At 44.7% G+C, this 18,598-nt stretch overlaps 1 long non-coding RNA gene across 1 annotated transcript in view; it reads left to right on the top strand.

The window, feature by feature from the left end:
* The first annotated feature begins 278 nt into the window (after nucleotides 1-278).
* The window catches only part of LOC148138760 (uncharacterized), a 38,082-nt gene continuing 19,762 nt past the window's right edge, over nucleotides 279-18,598 (top strand). The window contains exons 1-2 of the long non-coding RNA XR_015753792.1: nucleotides 279-391; nucleotides 11,386-11,525. This is a non-coding gene — a long non-coding RNA (uncharacterized LOC148138760). The remainder of the gene's footprint in view (nucleotides 392-11,385; nucleotides 11,526-18,598) is intronic.

Genomic DNA, 18,598 nt, shown 5'->3' on the forward strand with positions numbered 1-18,598 from the left:
ATATTTTTTTAAAACCCTAATGTCTTTTCTCACATCTTTCTCGTTTCTTCTCAAAATGAATGCACCCGAGATTTGAACCCCCCTCTCCCTCGTCCATTCACCTTATCTACACTCTTTCTGATTTTATAAACGGCTAATAAGGTCACCCCTCAACCTCCTGCACTCCAGTGAAAAAATTCCCAGCCTGTCCAGCCTCTCCTTAGAACACAATCCCTCCATTCATGGCAACATGCAGGTAAATCTCTCCTGAACCAGCTCCAATTTAATAATATCCTTCCTATAACAGCACAACCAGAACTGGACAGAGTATTCCAGAAGAGGCCTTTCCAACGACCTGTACATCCTCAACATAACGTCCCAACTCCTGTACTCAAAGGTCTGAACAATGAAGGTAAGTGTGCTAAGCACCTTAACCACCCTGTCTACATGTGACGCAAACTTCAAAGACGTGAACCCCTCGGTCTCTTTGTTCCCATACCACTACTCAAGGCCGTACTTTTATTGAGTGTAAGTACTACCCTTGTTTGTATTGTCAGGATGTTATATTTTATTCCAATCCAAAAAAAATTTGAGTATAAAGGCAGTAGGAGTATAATTAAGAGGGAAATCAGGAGGCAAAAAAGGGATGTGAGATAGCTTTGGAAAATAGGGTTAAGGATAATCCAAAGGGCTTTTGTAAATACATGAGGAGCAAAAGGCTAACGAGGGAGAAAATAGAGACCCTCAAAGATCAGCAAGGCAGCCATTGTGTGGAGCTGCAGGCGATGGGCGAGATAGGAAACAAGTATTTTGCATTAGTGTTTACTGTGAAGAAGTACATGGGAGATATAGAATGTGGGGAAATAAATGGTGACATCTTGGAAAATGTCCATATTACAGAGGAGGAGAAGGTGCTCAATGAGTGGCAAATGAGCTGGTGCAGGGGAAAAGGATTCACATTTTGTGGATCGTTGTGATCTCCTCTGGAGTAGAGTTGACCTGCATAAGAAGGATGGATTGTACCTGAATTGGAAGGTGTCTAATGTCTAGACAGGGAGACTTGCTGGTGATACTCGAGAGGCATTAAACCAGTGAGGGAGTGGGTGTAAACCCAAGAAGATAGTGAGGAAAGAGATATGTCTGAGGCTGGTACAGTTCAGAAGTCAAATAGTCAAGGCAGGCAAGGGCAAGGCACAGAATGAGGTCTGACTGAGTAGTTGAACTGCATTTACTTCAATAGAAGAGGCCTGACAGGGAAGGCAGAGGAGCTCAGGGTATGGTTTTGAACATGGCACTGGGATATTATAGCAATTACAGAGGCTTCACTCAGGGATGGATAGAACTGGCAGCTTAATGTTCCAGGGTATAGATGCTGTAGGAAGAATAGAAAGGGGGACAAGAGAGGAGGGGGAGTGGCATTTTTGATTCGGGATAGCATTATGTTTTTGCTTAGGGAGGATATTCCTGGGAATACGCCCAGTGAAGTTATTTAGATGGAACTGGGAAATAAGAAAGGGATAATCACCTTATTGGGGTTTTCTGCATGGATTTCGTCCGGGTGCTCTGGTTTCCACCCACAGTCCAAAGATGTGTAGTTTGAGTGGATTATCCAGGCTGAATTGCCCACAGTGTTCAGGGATGTGTAGGTTGGGTGGATTATCCAGACTGAATTTCCCACAGTGTTCAGGGATCTGCAGGTTGGGTGGATTATCCAGACTGAATTGACCACAGTGTTCAGGGATGTCTAGATTGGGTGGATTATCCAGGCTGAATTGCCCACAGTATTCAGGGATGTATAGGTTGGGTGGATTATCCAGACTGAATTGCCCATAATGTTCAGGGATGTGTAGGTTGGCTGGCCCTGGGAAATGCAATGTTATAGGAGGAGGTTAGGAGGCTTTCCAGATCAGTATTAATATGATGGGCTGAATGACCTGCTTCCATACTGTTGGGAGTCTCTGATAATTCTATTAGTTTTAAAATAGTTACAGAAAATAATATACCAGATCTAAACGTTAAGGTTCTGAATTGGACAAAGACCAATTTTGATGGCACAAGGCAAGAACTTTCATCTGGCCCCTCAAGCCTGCTCTGTCATTCAATAAGGTCAGGCCTAAGCTTCTCATGGCCTCAGCTCCACTTTCCTGATTTCTCACCATAACTCTTAATTCCTTTCCTGTTCACAAATCTACATTTTGCCTTAAAGGCATTCAAGTTGATAACGTCAAATGCTGCACTCGGCAGGGAATTCCACAGATTCCACAGATTCCTTTAGCTGAAGAAGCGTCTCTTGAGCTCAGTTCCAAATCTGCTCCCCCTTATTTTGAGGTAATGCTCTGTAGTTTGACCCACCCACAGTGGAAATAGCCTCCCTGCTTCTGTCTTATCTACTCCCTTCATGATTTTATTGTTTCCTATCCAACCTCCCATTCTTCTAAATTACAATGACTATAGAACCAGTTTTCTCAATCTCTCCACATGCACCAATCCTCTCAACTCCTGATTCAAACTAGTGAACCTCCTCTGTACTCCCTCCACTGCCAATACATCCTTCCTGAAGTAAGGAGACCAAACCTGTACACAGTACTCCAGGTGTGGCCTCACCAGCACCCTGTACAGCTGCAGCATCACCATCCCTCTAGCAAGGAAGGACAATATTGCCTTCACTGCCTTAATTACCTGCTGCACCTGCAAACCAACTTCCTGTGATTCATGCACAAGGACACCCAGCTCCCTCTGTACAGCAGCATGGTGCACATTTTCACCATTTCATCATCCAGTTTGCTGTTAGTCCGACCAAAATGGATGACCTCACAGATCCCAACATTGAACTCCATCTGCCAGATCCTTACCCAGTCACTTAACCTATCTGTATCCCTGTGCAGACTGACAGTGGCCTCTGCAGTCATTGCTTTACCTCATCTTTGTATCAAATGTGAACTCTGACACTGTACACTTGGTCCTCAACTCCAAAACATTTGTGTAAATTGCAAACAGTTGCAGTGCCAACACTAATCCAAACTCACATTTATCCCCATTCTTTATTTTTTGTTGGTTAACTGATCCTGTATCAATGATAATTACCCACAATGCCATGCATCTTTACCTTATACAGCAGCCTTTTGTGTGGCAACTTATCGAATGCCTACTGGAAATCCAGATACACCACATCCACCGAGTCCCCCTTGTCCAACGCACTCGTCGTATCAAGCAATTCTAGTAAACGCGTTAAACGTGACCTGCTGTTCATGAATCCATGCTGTGTCTGCTCAATGAGACAGTTTCTACCCAGATATCTCACCAGTACTTCCTTGAGAGGTTCACGCATTTTCTCCACTACTGAAGTTAAGCTAACGGATCCTTTTTGAAAAATAGTGGCACCACATTCGCAGCTTCTAGTCTGTCAAAACCAGACATCCAACAAATTTTAGTGAATTATCACGAGGTCTATTTGTTATTCTCTTCCCCCCCCCTCCCCCCCCCCCCCCCCCCCCCCCCCCCCCCCAAGTGCTGGCAAATGGGAATAGATTAGGTTTGGATACCTGGTTTCCCCCATGGATGAGTTATACCGAAGGGTCTGTGTCGGTGCTATTCATCTCTATGACTGTGGGATCATAACAGCTTACACTGTTCTGCTTCATCTCTGGGCTTCCTCATGACCACTTGTCAATATCTAGCTTCCTCAATCTAGAACAATAGGTGTATTATTGGTCTGTTTAGTATATTTTACTATTACTTTTACAGACATTTTTGTAAGTTAATTTTTCAGCCCCAGCCCCTGACCATGTGCTGCGTATTCATTTTTTTCTGGAAAATCTTTGACAGTCAAGAATTCTTTTTTCCAATAAGCAAGTGCATTTTCCTTCCATTTCTAACAATCAAATTCTGCACCATTTACATTCCCTGTAATCCGTTTTGCACTCCCTGAAACATCAACTGTGTTTCTCCTTCCACAGATACCAGTGATTAATGCCAAAGCCCTGTTGCCTGGGGAGAGGGTGATGTTTGATTTGTACAGCTGCAGTTTGTGTGGTGAAGGTGCTCCCACGATGAGGTTGGTTAAGAGACATTACAGATTATTCATTCAGCAACAGTGATGATTTGAAGGTAATGTCCAAATCAAGAACAGTTTGTAGTTTTATTATCCTGCTTATACTTTCACAAAAATATTATTGGGAACTTTAGACATAAGGCCAGAGAAGGATGATATTAGGTCAGGTGACCAAAAGCATTGCAAAATGAGCAGGTTTTGAGGAATGTTTTAAAGGGGGAAAGCAGACCTGTGAGATTTTAGCTGCGAATTTCAGACCTTGTTGCTTTGGCAACTGTAAAAGCAGCCACACAGGTGAAGTAATGAATTAGCAGGTCATTGAGACTCTTGAACAGAATGGGTTGTCGAGGTCTCAAAGGGTGTGAGATGCAGCGAGCTAGGGATGATCACAACCAGGAATTAAATCAAGGGTGAGAGTTTTAAACTGAGGGATGTGGCAGGTGAGACTACATTTTGTTGGGATATCTGGTCGGCATGGCGGGTTGGATTGAAGGATGTGTTTCCATGCTGTACATCTCTGTGGCTCTATGTTGTTGATTATGAATAGGAGCCTTTTGATGGATCAACACGTTTTGGTACGAGGGAGCACTTGGGCAGCAGAGATTTAGTTTTTCTTGAGATTACAGTGAGGTTGAATGTGGGAAACTGGCCAGGAGTATGAAGTCTGGAGATAACACAAGATGGATGAAAGTGTATGAGCTGAGACAAGGGTGGAATCAGCTAGAGTAAGTGGTCTTGTAGTGGGACTGCGCAGTCACCCTCACCTCACCTCTGGGATTCAGCTGGTTGTCAGGTGGTGAATCAGGGCGGTAACACAATCGGGAGCTGAGTTGTCCTGGTGGAGCCTAAAATGGGTGTCACTCAGCTGGCTGTTGCTGAGCAGCTGCTGCTTGGTAGCCCTGATAATGACATTTTCCATCACTTTACTGCTGGTCGAGTGTGGAATGAGAGAGGGAAATTGCCTGGTTTGGATTGCCCTGTGTTTTTGTGTTGAACATCCCTGGACAATGTTCCACATTGTCGGTAGATGCCAGTGCTGGAGTGGTACTTGGCTCGGTGGGTGGCAAGTTCTGGAGCACAAGCCATCAGTATTATTGCCAGAATATTGGCAGGGCCTGTAGCCTTTGCACTACTTAACCATTTCTTGATGCTAATCAAACTCAACCGAATTGGCTTAAAACTCACATCTGTGATGTTAGAAACCACTGGAGAAGGCTAAGATGGATCATCCCACTTTTCACTTCTGTCTGAAGATTGCTGCAAATGCTGTCATCTTGTCTGGTGCATGGATGTGTGAGACCCCTCCATCAGTAAGGGTGGGGATTTCTGTGATGCTTCCTCTAGTGAGTTGTTTAATTATCCATCACCGTTCACAACTGGGTGTGGCAGATCTGCAGAGCTCCGATCTGTTCCATTGGATGTAGGATCACTTAGCTCTGCTGCTTGCTGCTGATGCTGTTTGATATGCAGGTAGTTCTGTTTGATAGCTTCACCAGGTTGGCACTTCAGTTTTAAGTCTGCCTGGTGCTGCTCATGGTATGCCCTCCTTTACTGTCCATTGTGGTGGGTGAGAGCAGGATTTACAAACCCATGAGATTACAGATTGTGCTGGAGTACAGTTCTGCTGCTGTTGATATCCCACAGTGCCTCAGATACCCAGTTTGAGATCCTACATCTCTTCGAAGTCTGTCCCATTTAGAACGGTGTTAGTGTCACTGAACACGATGGAGGTTTTTCTCAACTTTAAGGCAAGACTTTGTCTCCAAAAGGAATGTGTGATGGTCGCTGTCATGGCCAGATGTATCTGCAGCTGGTCAATTCATAACAATGAGATCAAGTATGTTTTACACTCTTGTTGGTTCCCTCACCACCCGCTGCAGACTCAGTTGAGCAGCTCTGTCCTTTAGGACCTGACCAGCTCAGTCAGTAATTCTGTTGAAGAGCTAGTCTCGATTGTGAACATTGAAATCCTGTACCCAGAGTAAGTTTGACACCATTTTATTGCCTGAGTGCTTCCTCCAAATGTTGTTCAACATGAAGGAGAAGTGATCCATCAGCCGTGGGAGGACGGGACGTGGTAATCAGCAGGAGCCATGAGACTTCCTGGCCTCCGGAGCCAATGCTGAGTACTCCCAGGGCAAATCCTCCCTGTCTGTACACCACTGTGTCACCACCTCTGCCTGGTCTGTTCTGCCGGTGGGACAGGACATATCCTGAGATTTCAGGAGAAAGTGAATACTGCAGATGCTGGAGATCAGAGTCAAGAATTTGGTGCTGGAAAAGCACAGCAGGTCAGGCTGATGAAGGGCTGAATCTCGAAACGTCGATTCTCCTTCTCCTCGGATGCTGCCTGACCTATTGTGCTCTTCCATCACCACAATCTCAATATCTTGGGATGGTGATGATGCTGTCTGGTCATTGTCTGTAAAGGTTGATTTCATAAATATGAATATGTAAGGCTGTTCCTTGATTGGTCTGTGAGACAGCTCTGCAGACTTTGGCACCAAAATCCAGATGTTAGTCTGGAGGACGTTGCACCATCGAGAGGCTGATTCTGTGGTTGTATTTTCTGGTGCCTTCTTAAATGCCGAGTGGTCCATCCAGTTTCATTCCTTTGCTGAGACTTTGCTGTGATTAATACAGTGAGTAGCTTGCTGGGCCACTGTCAGGTTGGCAGGACTTTTTCTGCTATTGACAATGATTCCATGGAGATCAGGAGATTCCTATTTCCAGTTATTTTTTCTTGAATTCAGATTCCACCAACTGACAAGATGGGATTCGAACCAGGACTTCAGTCGTTTGTTTTAATATTTTGGATAAAATTTAAATACATTAGGTTTGTTCACTCACTTTAAATATCACTTACCCAGGTTTTGTTTCTTTGTGAAACACTGTCCATCATCCTGTCTCCTCCATCCACAAGAGTTTGGAGCGCATGGAGTTTCTCTGTTACTAAGACTGAGACAATCCGATCTGCTGCTTCCCTCCATGGAATGCAGGGAGACAAAGCCATTACAAAACTGCCTTGAAGAAAGGAGACAGAGGATGATGGCGAGTTGCTTTGCGGACTGAAGGCCTGTGAGCAGCAATGTGCTGCAAGGATGGATATTGGGCCCTTAAATAAATGACTTGGATGTGAATATGAGGTATGGTCAGTAGGTTTACAGAAGACACCAAAATTGGAGGTGTAATGGACAGTGAAGGAGGTTAGTTCAGAATACAATAGGATCTGGATCAGATGGGCCATTGGAGGAAGGAATGGCAAACGGAGTTCAATTTAGATAAATGCGAGCTGTTGTATTTTGGAAAGGCAAATCAGGGCAGAACTTGTACACTTAATGGTAAAATCCTGGGGAACGTTGCTGAACAAAGGGACCTTTGAGTGCAGGTTCCTGGTTCCTTGAAAGTGTAGGCACAAGTAGGCGGGGTAGTGAATGCAGCATTTAGTACGCACCCTGTTATTAGTCAATGCATTGAATGCAGCTGTTGTAACGTCATATTGTAGCTGTACAGGGCACTGATTACAGCTCTTCTGGAATTCTGTTTTCAGTTCCAATCTTCCTGTTCTTGGAATAATGTTGAGAAACTTGAAAGCGTTCAGAAAATATTTGCAAGGACTTTGCCAGGATTGGATGGTTTGAGCTATTGGGAAAGGCTGAATAGGCGGGGACTATTTTCCCTGGAGAGTTGCAGGCTGAGAGGTGATCTTACATAATCATGAAGGGCATGGATAAGGTGAGCAGTCAGGGACTTTCTCCCAAGTTCGGTGGGTCCAGAACTAGAGGGTACAGACTTAAGGTGAGAGGGAAAAGATTTAAAAGGGATCTAAGGGGCATCTTATTCATGTTGAGGGCATTACAAGTATGGAATGAACTGCCAGAGGAAGGGGTGGAGGCTAGTACAATTGCAGCATTTAAAAGGCATCTGATTGGGTACATGAAGAGGAAGACTTTAGAGGGATAAGGGTGAACCGCTGGCAAATGGGACTCCATTAACACTCTCCGTTATTGGTCAATGCATTGAATACAGAAGCTGGGACGTCATACTGTGGCTGAACAGGACGTTGATTAAGCCACTTCTGGAATTCTGTTTTCAGTTTGAATTTCCCTGTTCTGGCAAGGATGTTGTGAAACGTGAAATGGTTCGGACAAGATTTACAAAAACGTTGCCAGGATTGGAGGATTTGGGCTACAGGGAGAGGCCGAATAGGCTGGGGTTAATTTCCCTGGAGAGTCCAATACTGAGAGGTGACTTAATGGAGATTTATAAATTCACAAGGGGCGTGGATAAGGTGAGCAGCCGGGGTTCTTTTTCCTCAGGTTAGGTGGGTCCAAAACTAGAGCACATGGTTAAGAGGGCAACGATTTAAAAGGAATCTAAGGGCAATGTTTTCAAGCGAGTGTGGTGTGTGTATGGAATGAGCTGCCAGATGAAGTAGTGGAGGCTGACAAAATCAAAACATTTAAAAGGCATCCGATTGGGTACGTGAACAGTAAGGGTTTGATGGATACAGGCCAATAGCTGGAAAATGGGACTCCAGTAGTTTAGGATTCCTAGTTGGCATGGATGAATTGGACCGAAGTTCTGTTTCTGTGCTGTACATGTCTATGACATTAATAAACTAAGATGTGTTCCTCTTTTGTGGAGAGCAAGCTGAAGCACAGATAATTGTCCTTGGAGCTGAGAAGGTGAAGCAGTGATTTTTGGCCTGGTGCAGATTTGGTTCCAAGATATTGAATTTGCGGAGAGAGAGGAATTGTTAACACTGTCACAACGTTTAGTAACTACTTTCAAGTAATTGGCAAATAATACAAAGTGAAAATGTGAATATTATTGTACTCAGTAAGTTCTGAGCATCTGGAACAGTCTGAACGACACAGATTCAGTAGGTATTCTGAAACAGACTTGGAATTTTAATTTTTATGGAAAGATTTGGGTGGATGTGGGCAAATAGGAGGGGAATTGGGACAGGTTTGCAGCATCTCCAGAGGGAGAGAGTATAGCCCCATTGGGCTGAATAGCCCCCAGGCCCTGTGCTCTGTGATACTGCCCCATTCACTGTGAATGGTGAAGCTCATCCCAGGGCAGAGAGAGGGATGAGCCCTCCACTCTCATCACAATGGGGCCCGGCTGATTGACCGCAGTTCCAGACCAATGGGAGGAGAGTCTGTGTGGTCCTACAGCCAATGAGATTGAATGAGGGGTGTGGCCAGCAAGATGACACATGTCCATGAGCTGTGCAGGTGTAGTGTCACTGTTTGGGGTTGGGAGAGACAGCAGAGACTGGGACAGAGGCTGTTGGACCTGAATTACAAACCCCCAGTAAATTAAAGCCAAAAGAACTGCGGAAGATGTAAATCAGAAACCACAACCAGGAGGTTCTGGAAAAACTCAGCAGGTCTGGCAGCATCTGTGAAGAGCAATCAGAGTTAATATTTCAGATCCGGTGTCCCTTCCTCCGAACTGATACTGAGAGGAAAAAATATTGGTTTATATGCAGAAGGTAGGGTTTAGGGGAGGATGTAAGGAGTAAAGGAAAGGTGGGGATAGAGCGAGAAGAAGGGTTGGATAAAGGAGTCGATAACGATCTGGCTGGGGGAGGGCGACTAGCTGTTAATGGAGACTGTTAGTGGCTAACCTTAGGTAGTGTGTAATGACAGGCTGTGAGAACAAGGCCTGGTGTGTGGGGTCGGGGACTAGGACATGGGATTGCTAAACTATGGTTAGTCAGTAACTGTCTCTGTTGTAAGCTGTTCCCAACAGACATCACTCTATGATCAGAGCTGCAGATGGGCGGCATGGTGGCACAGTGGTTAGCCCTGCTGCCTCACAGTGCCAGAGACCCGGGTTCTATTCCCGCCTCAGGCAACTGTCTGTGTGGAGTTTGCACATTCTCCCCGTATCTGCGTGGGTTCTCTCCCACAGTCCAAAAATGTGCGGGTTAGGTGAATTGGCCATGCTAAATTGCCGTAGTGTTAGATGTAGGGGAATGGGTCTGTGTGGGTTGCTCTTTAGACGCTTTGTCTAAGTAATCTAATCTAAAAAAACCTCTTCAATATCCTTCCTAACCCCCTCTGAACTCCTCAATTATGTATCTTAAAGTTGTTCTCTTTAATCAACATTTCCAGCATTTGTGAAACACTTTAGGAGAATTGTCAGTGTGAAAGGCTCCATACAATGCAGGAAGTTGTTGTTAATGTTTGACATTGGGAGAAACAGGAATGAACCCTCTCTCTTATACCTGATGAACAGCAGCAAAAGCAGGACGCACTGAGCATGCTCCAGCCCACAATGGGCCTCTGGTGATTGATCTCAGCGCAGGACCAAAAAGATGATGGGGATGGGTCTGGAGGACCAGGCAGTGCCAGTTGGTCCTCCAACCAATCTGAGTGAATGAGGGGCGTGGCTATACTCAACCACGTGATAAGCCTCACTGGCAGTACAGTGCTGTTGGGACCAAGCAATTGGAAATGTGTGAAGGTGCAGGGCACGGTTAAGGAAAGACCTATTGACCAGGAAGGGAAGGAAATTTTAATGGAATGGGCTGAGACATTTTACAGAACTTAGTGCACATAGGAAAACACAAATTTGAAAATCCCAGGCCCGTGTTTGTGGCAAACCAGAAAATGGTGAAAGGTGTGCGTGATTACCGCCATCTTTATTGGGGGCAATGATCCACAGGATACGTGTGTGGCTGTCGACTTTGTGAGGGGCAAGCTGCAGGGGGACGCATGCACAGCCTTCCCTGGCAGGAAGTGATAGGGCAGGATTTACAGTGTCAGAGTCAGGATGTTTTCAATGTCAGAGTATGATGCTGGAAAAGCAAAGCAGGTCAGGCAGCAGCCGATCAGTGGGAAGGAAGATGGACATGTAGGCCAGTGCTGAGTTGGAAGGCTGGATCTGGGATAAGGTGGGGGGAGTGGAAATGAGGAAACTGGTGAAATCCACATTGACCCCATGTGGCTGGAGGATCTGAACACAGAAGATGAGGCGTTCTTCGTCCAGGCATCAGATGCCTGGCATTTGGCGGTGGAGGCAGCCCAGGACCTGCATGTCCTTGGTGGAGCAGCAAGGGGAGTTACAGTATTTGGACACAGGGTGTTTGGCTTGTTTAGTGTTTTACAGTTCGTACACAGAGCTTTTGTAAGTTAATTTTCCTCTGCTGCCCAACCCCTGGCAATGTGCTGCTCTCTAAATGGACTAAATTTTCCACAGTATCTTTGCCAGTGAATAATTCTTTTTTTCAACAAGTGCATGTTCCTTCCATTTCTGACCATCAAATTCTGTAACATTTTCATTCCCTGTAATGCATTTAGCACTCCCTGAAATATCAACTATGTTTTCTCTCTCCACAGACGCCAGTGATTAATGCTAAAGCCCCATTGCCTGTGGAGAGGGTGATGTTTGACTTCCTTGTACAGATGCAGTTCGTGTGGTGAAGATGCTCCCACAATGTTACAGATTATTCACTCAGCAACAGTGAAGAGCTGACAATGTGTGTGCAAATCAATAACAGTTTGTATTTTTATCATTTTTATAATTTCACAGAAATTGAGAATTTCTGACATAAGGCCACAGATGGGGATATTAGGTCAGGTGATCAAAAGTACTGCCAAATAAGCAGGTTTTCAGGAATACCTTAAAGGTGAAAGCAGGTCTGAGAGGGTCAGGATGCGAATTCCAGACTGTGTTGCCTTGACCATGTCGAAACAGCCAGACCGGTGAAGCAATGAATAAATGCATCTTTGGGAGTCTGAAAGAAAATGAGTTGTCGAGGTCTCACAGGTTGTGTGGTGCAGGGAGACAGGGATGTTCACAGCCAGGATTTACATCAAGGGAGAGAATTTTAAATTGTTGCTTGTAAATCGGAGCCTTTTGATGAATCAACAAGTTTTGGTACAAGTGAGCACTTGGGCAGTAGGGTTTTAGATATTCTTGAGATTATATGTAAGTTGAATGTGGGAGGCTGGCCAGGAGTGTGTTTGGATAACGAAGTCTGGAGATAACACAAGGATGGATGAATATTTCAGTAAATGCGCCAAGACTAGGGTGGAGTTTGGTGATGTCACTGATGGAGAAATAGCAGTTTTGGAGTCTGGCTCCTCCTCATCACTCCCCCTCACCAATTCACAAATATTGTTCCTTGCTCTGTCTGAATTTTCTGGTTATGTCCTTCTCTCCAATTCTGCTAAGAACGAATATTTGACCTCAAGGTTGTTGGAAAATCCTGCTCCATCTCCACTCTCCTTTTCCTTTCTGAATTCCTCATATGTGGTGTCCATCCAGGATCTATCTTTGTTCCCTCCTGTATCTCACCTATATACTTCCAGGAGGTGACATCGTATTGGTTTCACATGTACACTGATAATGCCCAGCTCTCTCTCCCCATCATCCCTCTCCATTGCTCCACTGTTACTCATTCGTCAAACTGCTTACCACATGCCTACAACTCAATTGGCTGCAATTTCCTCCAATGAAACACTGCAATGATTAAACCTATTTCAGTTGCTATTACAAATTCCTTTCCCTTACTGCTGAGCCCCTCCCTCTCACTGGTAAATGCCTGAGGCAGAACTACACTCTTCACAATATTGCTCTCATATTCTGACCCCAAGATGATCTTCTGAACAGACATCTACACAATCACAAACACCAGGAATTCCAATCTCTAAAATGTTGCTTTTCTCCACCTCACCCCAGCTCCATTGCTACTGAAACCCCTTACCCATGTCTGTGTTGCATTAAAGTTGACGAATCTAAAACAGAACCCTTGATTCTGCAACTGACCCAGAATCTGGTTCTAGGTTTCCTCATGATGGGACACATCCTCTCAGTATTTACCCTGTCATACTCCTTAATAAGCCGCTATGTTTCAATGAGATCCCCTCTCATTCTCCGCCAAATCCAATGAGTCGAGTCCCAACTTCTTCAGCCTTTTCTTAAAAGAGAGTCCCTGCAAACCAGGGATCATCCCAGTCAATCTTCTCTGAATGCCTCAGATGAAGTGATATATTTCCTTAAATAAAGGGACCAAAACTTCTCTCATTACCCCATATGTGGTCTCACTCGCAGTTTATAAAATGGCTCTCAGGTATCTACTCCAAACTCTTATACTGCAAATCCCTTCAAACAAGGAACAACGTTTCATCTCCCTTCCTGATGACCTGTTGTAACTGTGTGCTAGCTTTCTGTGTTTCCTGCACAATTACCCCTGGTCCCTTTGTGGTGCAGCTTTCTACAGTTTCCACCATTTAAATAGTCCTCTGTTCTTTTATTATCCCCTCCAAAATGAACAACTTCACATTATCCCAAGATATGTTCCATTTGCCAATTTGTTGTCCACTTCTCCAACGAATCCCTCTCTGTAAACAGTTAATAATCCTTTTGGAAGTTTACCGGGCAGTGGGAAGCATGCTGAGTTGCTGTCTTTTCAGAAAGACTCTTTGGAGTGACTCGGAGGATCTTGCTGCCCATTGGTCAGAATGGAGACAACTTGCCCATCAAGCTGCATGAGCCTTTTACTCCCCATGTCTTATTGATGAGGCACAGCAGCAGCATGGAAGGAAAGAAAAGGAAGCAAATCCTGCTCTCCGCATCTCACTGACTCTTGGAACATGAGGATAATGAAGCTGGAGGGACTCTGTCCCATGTGCCAAAGGTCTGCCCTGTTCAGTCACATGAAGTCCCAAGTTGGAAACTCAGAAACCCACATAGATTTCCCCTTGAACTGACTGCTGGTCTCCACAAGGGGTGATTTGCACAGTCATCCTGGACCAGGAGGAGGGGATGGTGTGAGTTTCTAACCTCACCTGACCTGACAGTGACGGATTTTATAAACTTGTATTAGAGGATACTACAGGTGGATATTCAGATGGGAATCTCAGTAACTGTAACGCCAAACTCTGATTGAATTACTCCATTCATCAGGACCTGGATATTTGCACTGTGTGTGAGTATTTTGTTCCAGCTCAATTCCATTTTCTGCATAAAAATTCTCCTTTGAATCAAACCATCCTGTCAATAGATCTCCCCAAAATCTTCAATATGTGTCCAGTAATCATTTTATGATGAGTTGATGAGTGTACGGTTTAACATCCAAATGTATATGTTTTGTCGACACTTATCTCTCAGATCCCCTCAATTACCTTTCCTACAAGGGGAACAATCTGTTTTCCCAAACCCCTGATTCCCCAATGTCTGTTGTCTATAAGGCACACATCAGGATTGTGTTGGAACATTCTCCACTTGCCTGCATCAGTGCAACCCTCAACGATATTAAAGAAAGGGAACATCTTCCAGGACAAAGCACTGTGCCTGAGTGGTGTCCCAACCACCACTTTCAGCATTCCCTCTCCCCACCCCCGACGCACAGTGGCATCACTGTGTAAACGGTAAAGGCAGCATTGTCCTACCAGACCAGAGGGCTGCTCTCTTATTAGAGAGAGATGTCTGGTGGTGGTTTAACCTGAAGGTTACCACAGCCCAGGCAAGGAGAGAGGTTGGAAGGAGAGTCCATCTTTGTAGATGGATGTTCTTGATATGTATTAACAATACCCATGTCCCTGCAACTAAAATCCCCCATTCCTTGAACCATCCTGGGAACTTCCTTGTGCACCCTCTCAGGGGACTCTGCCATCCTTCCCAATGTGTGAGCGATCTCTGGTTTGCACAGACCCAGCTGCTCTGTGTTCCTGTGGGTGATGTCGTCATCGAGCAACAGTTGCACTAAACCTCACTGTCTGTGAGGGTGGGAGACACAGAAATCCAGAAAACATTTGAGATGTATTTAGTGTGTACTTGCGATGCCATGATATATGACACTTTCCCACAAGTACTGGAAAATAGATGAGGATAATTCGGTGGTAGTTTTTTTTTTCTCACATACCCGATGGACCATCAAAGCCTTTTTCTGTTCTGTAGACCGCTGATATGTTTATTATAGGGATATGACAGGCTCCATTGGACATCAGGTCAGAAAAGGTGATACGAGAATAGATGACACGTGATTGGTCGATGTTTTTGGGAGGAAAGTGAGACGCAGAGGTTTAAGTGGAAATTCAGAAGCTCAGCGCAGGAATTGGAAAGGGCCATCATCATGTGAGAAATAAACATTGGACATCCTGAAAGCTGGAAATAAAGAAAGGCACATATAGCAGAGCTTTGAGAGACTGGAGGGGATTAGATATGGGGAGGATAATGAAGCTGGAGGAGATGCAAGTTGGAAAGGATTGTGAGGATGGTGGATTTTACAGAGATAGAGATATTTGTGATAGAGATTTTTGGATTTTGAGGCTGGAGAGGAATTATAGAGATGAGGAGGGTTTGTAAGGCTGGGTGAGGTGGCACTGGTAGGGAGAGATCCAAGCATAGAGGAATTTACAGAGGTAACGCGTCATAAAGTTATACAGCATCGACACAGACCCTGTGGTCCAACCGGTCCGTGTCGACCATAAATTTGAACTGAACTAATCGCATCTGCCTCCACTTGGTCCAAGTCCATCCTAGCATTCCCTATAGATATTTGTCCAAATGTTTTTTTCCTATTAGAGTTCCATACCCCTACCCTTTTGCTCTACATTTACCCCTGACTAATTCACTCAACTCAATCATTCCTGAACACTATGGGCAATTGAGCGCAACCAAATCACCTACCCTGTACATCTGTGGATTGTGGAAGGAAACCGGAGCACCTGGAGGAACCCACGGTGAAATGGGGAGGAATATGCAAACTCCACATGGACAGTCACCCAATACAGGAATTGAGCCTGTGTCCCTGGCGCTGAGAGGTAGCAGTACGAACCGTTGAGTCACTGTGCCACCCTGAAATTGTAATTGTATTCACAGCTGCCACGTCCTCTGCAAGTTTATTCCACATGTGAACCACTCTCTGTGCAAAAACAAAAAATAAAATCCAGAACTTCTTTTTAAAGCCTTCCTTTTCTTACGTTAAAAAGTATGTCCCCAATCTTGAATCACGCCCCCTCCTGGAAAGGGCACCTGCTGTTCACATTACTGAAACTCTTTAGGATTTTACAAACCTCTCATAAGGTCACCCCTCAGCCTCCTGTGCTCCAGTGAAAAAGGACCCAGCCTATCCAGACTCTGCTTATAATGCAATCCCTTCATTCCCATCACCATCCTGGTAAATCTCTTCTGAATCTGCTCCGATTTAATAATATCCTTCCTATAACGGCACAACCAGAACTGGGCACAGTATTCCAGAAGAGACCTCACCAACATCGTGTACAACCTCAACATAACGTCCCAACTCCTATATTCAAAGATCTGAGCAATGAAGGCAAATATGCTAAACCCCTTCTGAACCACACTGTCTGCATGTGACACATACTTCAAAGACCTGAACCCCTAGGGGTCTTTGTTCCATATCACTATCCGAGACCCAACTTTTAATCAGTGTAAGTCCTGCCCTCGTTTGTTTTACCAAGATGTAATATTTTGCATATTCCAATCCAAACAATCACAAACATCCTTCGACTATAAAGGCAAGAGGAGTATACTTAAGACTAAAATCAGTAAGGCAAAAAGGGGACAGGACTCCGCTTTGGCAAATAGGGTAAGGAATAGGGAAAGGGTTTTTAGAAATACATTAAGAGCAAGTGGGTCACTAGAGAGAGAACAGGCCACCTCAAAGATCAGCAAGGCAGCCTATGTGTGGAGACGCAGGAGATGGGGTTGTTGGGGGACACTAAACGAGTGGCATCAGTGTTTACTGTGGAGAAGGACACATTTGTGGGGGTTGTCAAGATTAGAGATCGTGAGGGTCATGAGATGGGAGGAGATTGGAGGATGTTACAGAGATTGAGATGTTTGATGCAAGAGATAGTGATGGTCCTGAGGCTAGAGATGATTTCTAGAGATAAGGAAGAGTTTAGTCTGGATGAAGTGACAGTGATCTGGGGAATTGTGAGGACCGAGGAATTCACAGTGATAGCGAGAGTTAGTCATAATGTTATACAGCACAGTAACAGACCCTATGGTTAAAACAGTCCGTGTCGACCATAATTCCCAACTCATCTAATCGCACCTTCCTCCGCTTTTTGGTCCACATTTATCCAAATATTTCCTATTTATGTACTTGTCTAAATGTCTTTTAAACATTCTAATTGTATTCATAGCTGCCTCTTTTTCTGGGAGTTCACTTCACACATGTAAAACTAAAAACAAATCCCCAATTTATTTTTTAAACCTTTCTCATCTATTTTCGAATTGTATGCACCCAGGTCTTGAAGCCCCCCTCTCCCCCACCCTTCACCTTATCTACACGCTTCATGGTTTTATAAACCTCTAAGGTCATCCCTCAACCTCCTATGCTCGAGTGAAAAAGCATCCCAGCCTATCCAGCTTCTCCTTGTGACACAATCCCTCCATTCATGGTAACATCCCGTTTGGTCTCTTCCGAATCCGCTCCAATTTAATAATATCCTTCCTATAACAGCACAACAAGAACTGGACACAGTATTCCAGAAGAGGCCTCCCCAACATCCTGTACAGCCTCAACCTAAATTCCCAACTCCGGTACTCAGAGGTCTGAGCAATGAAGGTAAGGGTGCTAACCACCTCCTTTACCACCCTGTCTACATGTGACACAGACTAAGAAGACCTGAACCCCTCGGTCTCTTTGTTCCATATCACTACTCAAAGACTAACTTTGATTAGTGTAAGTCCTGCCCTCGTTTGTTTTATCAAGATGCAATATTTTGCATCAGTATTTACTGTGGAGAAGGACACGGGAAATGTAGAATGTGGGGAAATAAATGGTGACATCTTGAAAATGTCCATACTACAGAGTACCTGATATCTGGAAACGCATAAAGGTAGATCAATCCCCAGGCTTTGATCAGGTGTACCCTAAAATTCTGTAGGAAGTGAGGGAAGTGATTTCTGGGCCTCTTGCTGAGATTTTTGTATTATTGATAGTCACAGCTGAGGTGCCAGAAGACTGCGGGTTGGTTAATATGGCGCTACTATTTAATGAAGGCGGTTTGGACAAGCCCGGGAACTACAGATGCTGTGCTAGATTAGGTGTTGGAGGGAGCCCTGAGCGACAGGAGTTGCGTGTATTTGGAAAAGCACGGACTGATGAGGGATAGTCAGCATAACGTTCTCCATGGGAAATCATGTGTCACGTACTTGATCTGGTTTTTAAGAAGTAACAAAGAAGATTGATGAGAGCGGAGCAGTAGATGTGATCTATATGGACTTCAGTAAGGCGTTCGACAAGGTTTCCATGGGAGACTGGTTAGCAAGGTTAGATCTCACGGAAGTAGCCATTTGGATATAGAACTGGCTCAAAGGCAGAAGACAGAGGGTGGTGATGATGGATGATTATTTTTCAGACTGGAGGCCTGTGACTAGTGGAGTGCCACAAGGATCGGTGCTGGGTCCACTACTTCTCATCATTTATATAAATGAATTGGATGTGAACACAGGAGGTATAGTTAGTAAGTTTGTAGATGGCACCAAAATTGGAGGTGTAGTGGACCATAAAGAAGGTTACTTCAGATTTCAATGAGATTTTGTTCAGATGGGCAAATGGGCTGAGGAGTG

Source organism: Chiloscyllium plagiosum, unplaced genomic scaffold, assembly GCF_037043375.1.
Source record: "Chiloscyllium plagiosum isolate Xiang-an unplaced genomic scaffold, Cpla_swu_hap1 HiC_scaffold_39, whole genome shotgun sequence".
In the NCBI taxonomy this organism is placed as follows: domain Eukaryota; kingdom Metazoa; phylum Chordata; class Chondrichthyes; order Orectolobiformes; family Hemiscylliidae; genus Chiloscyllium; species Chiloscyllium plagiosum.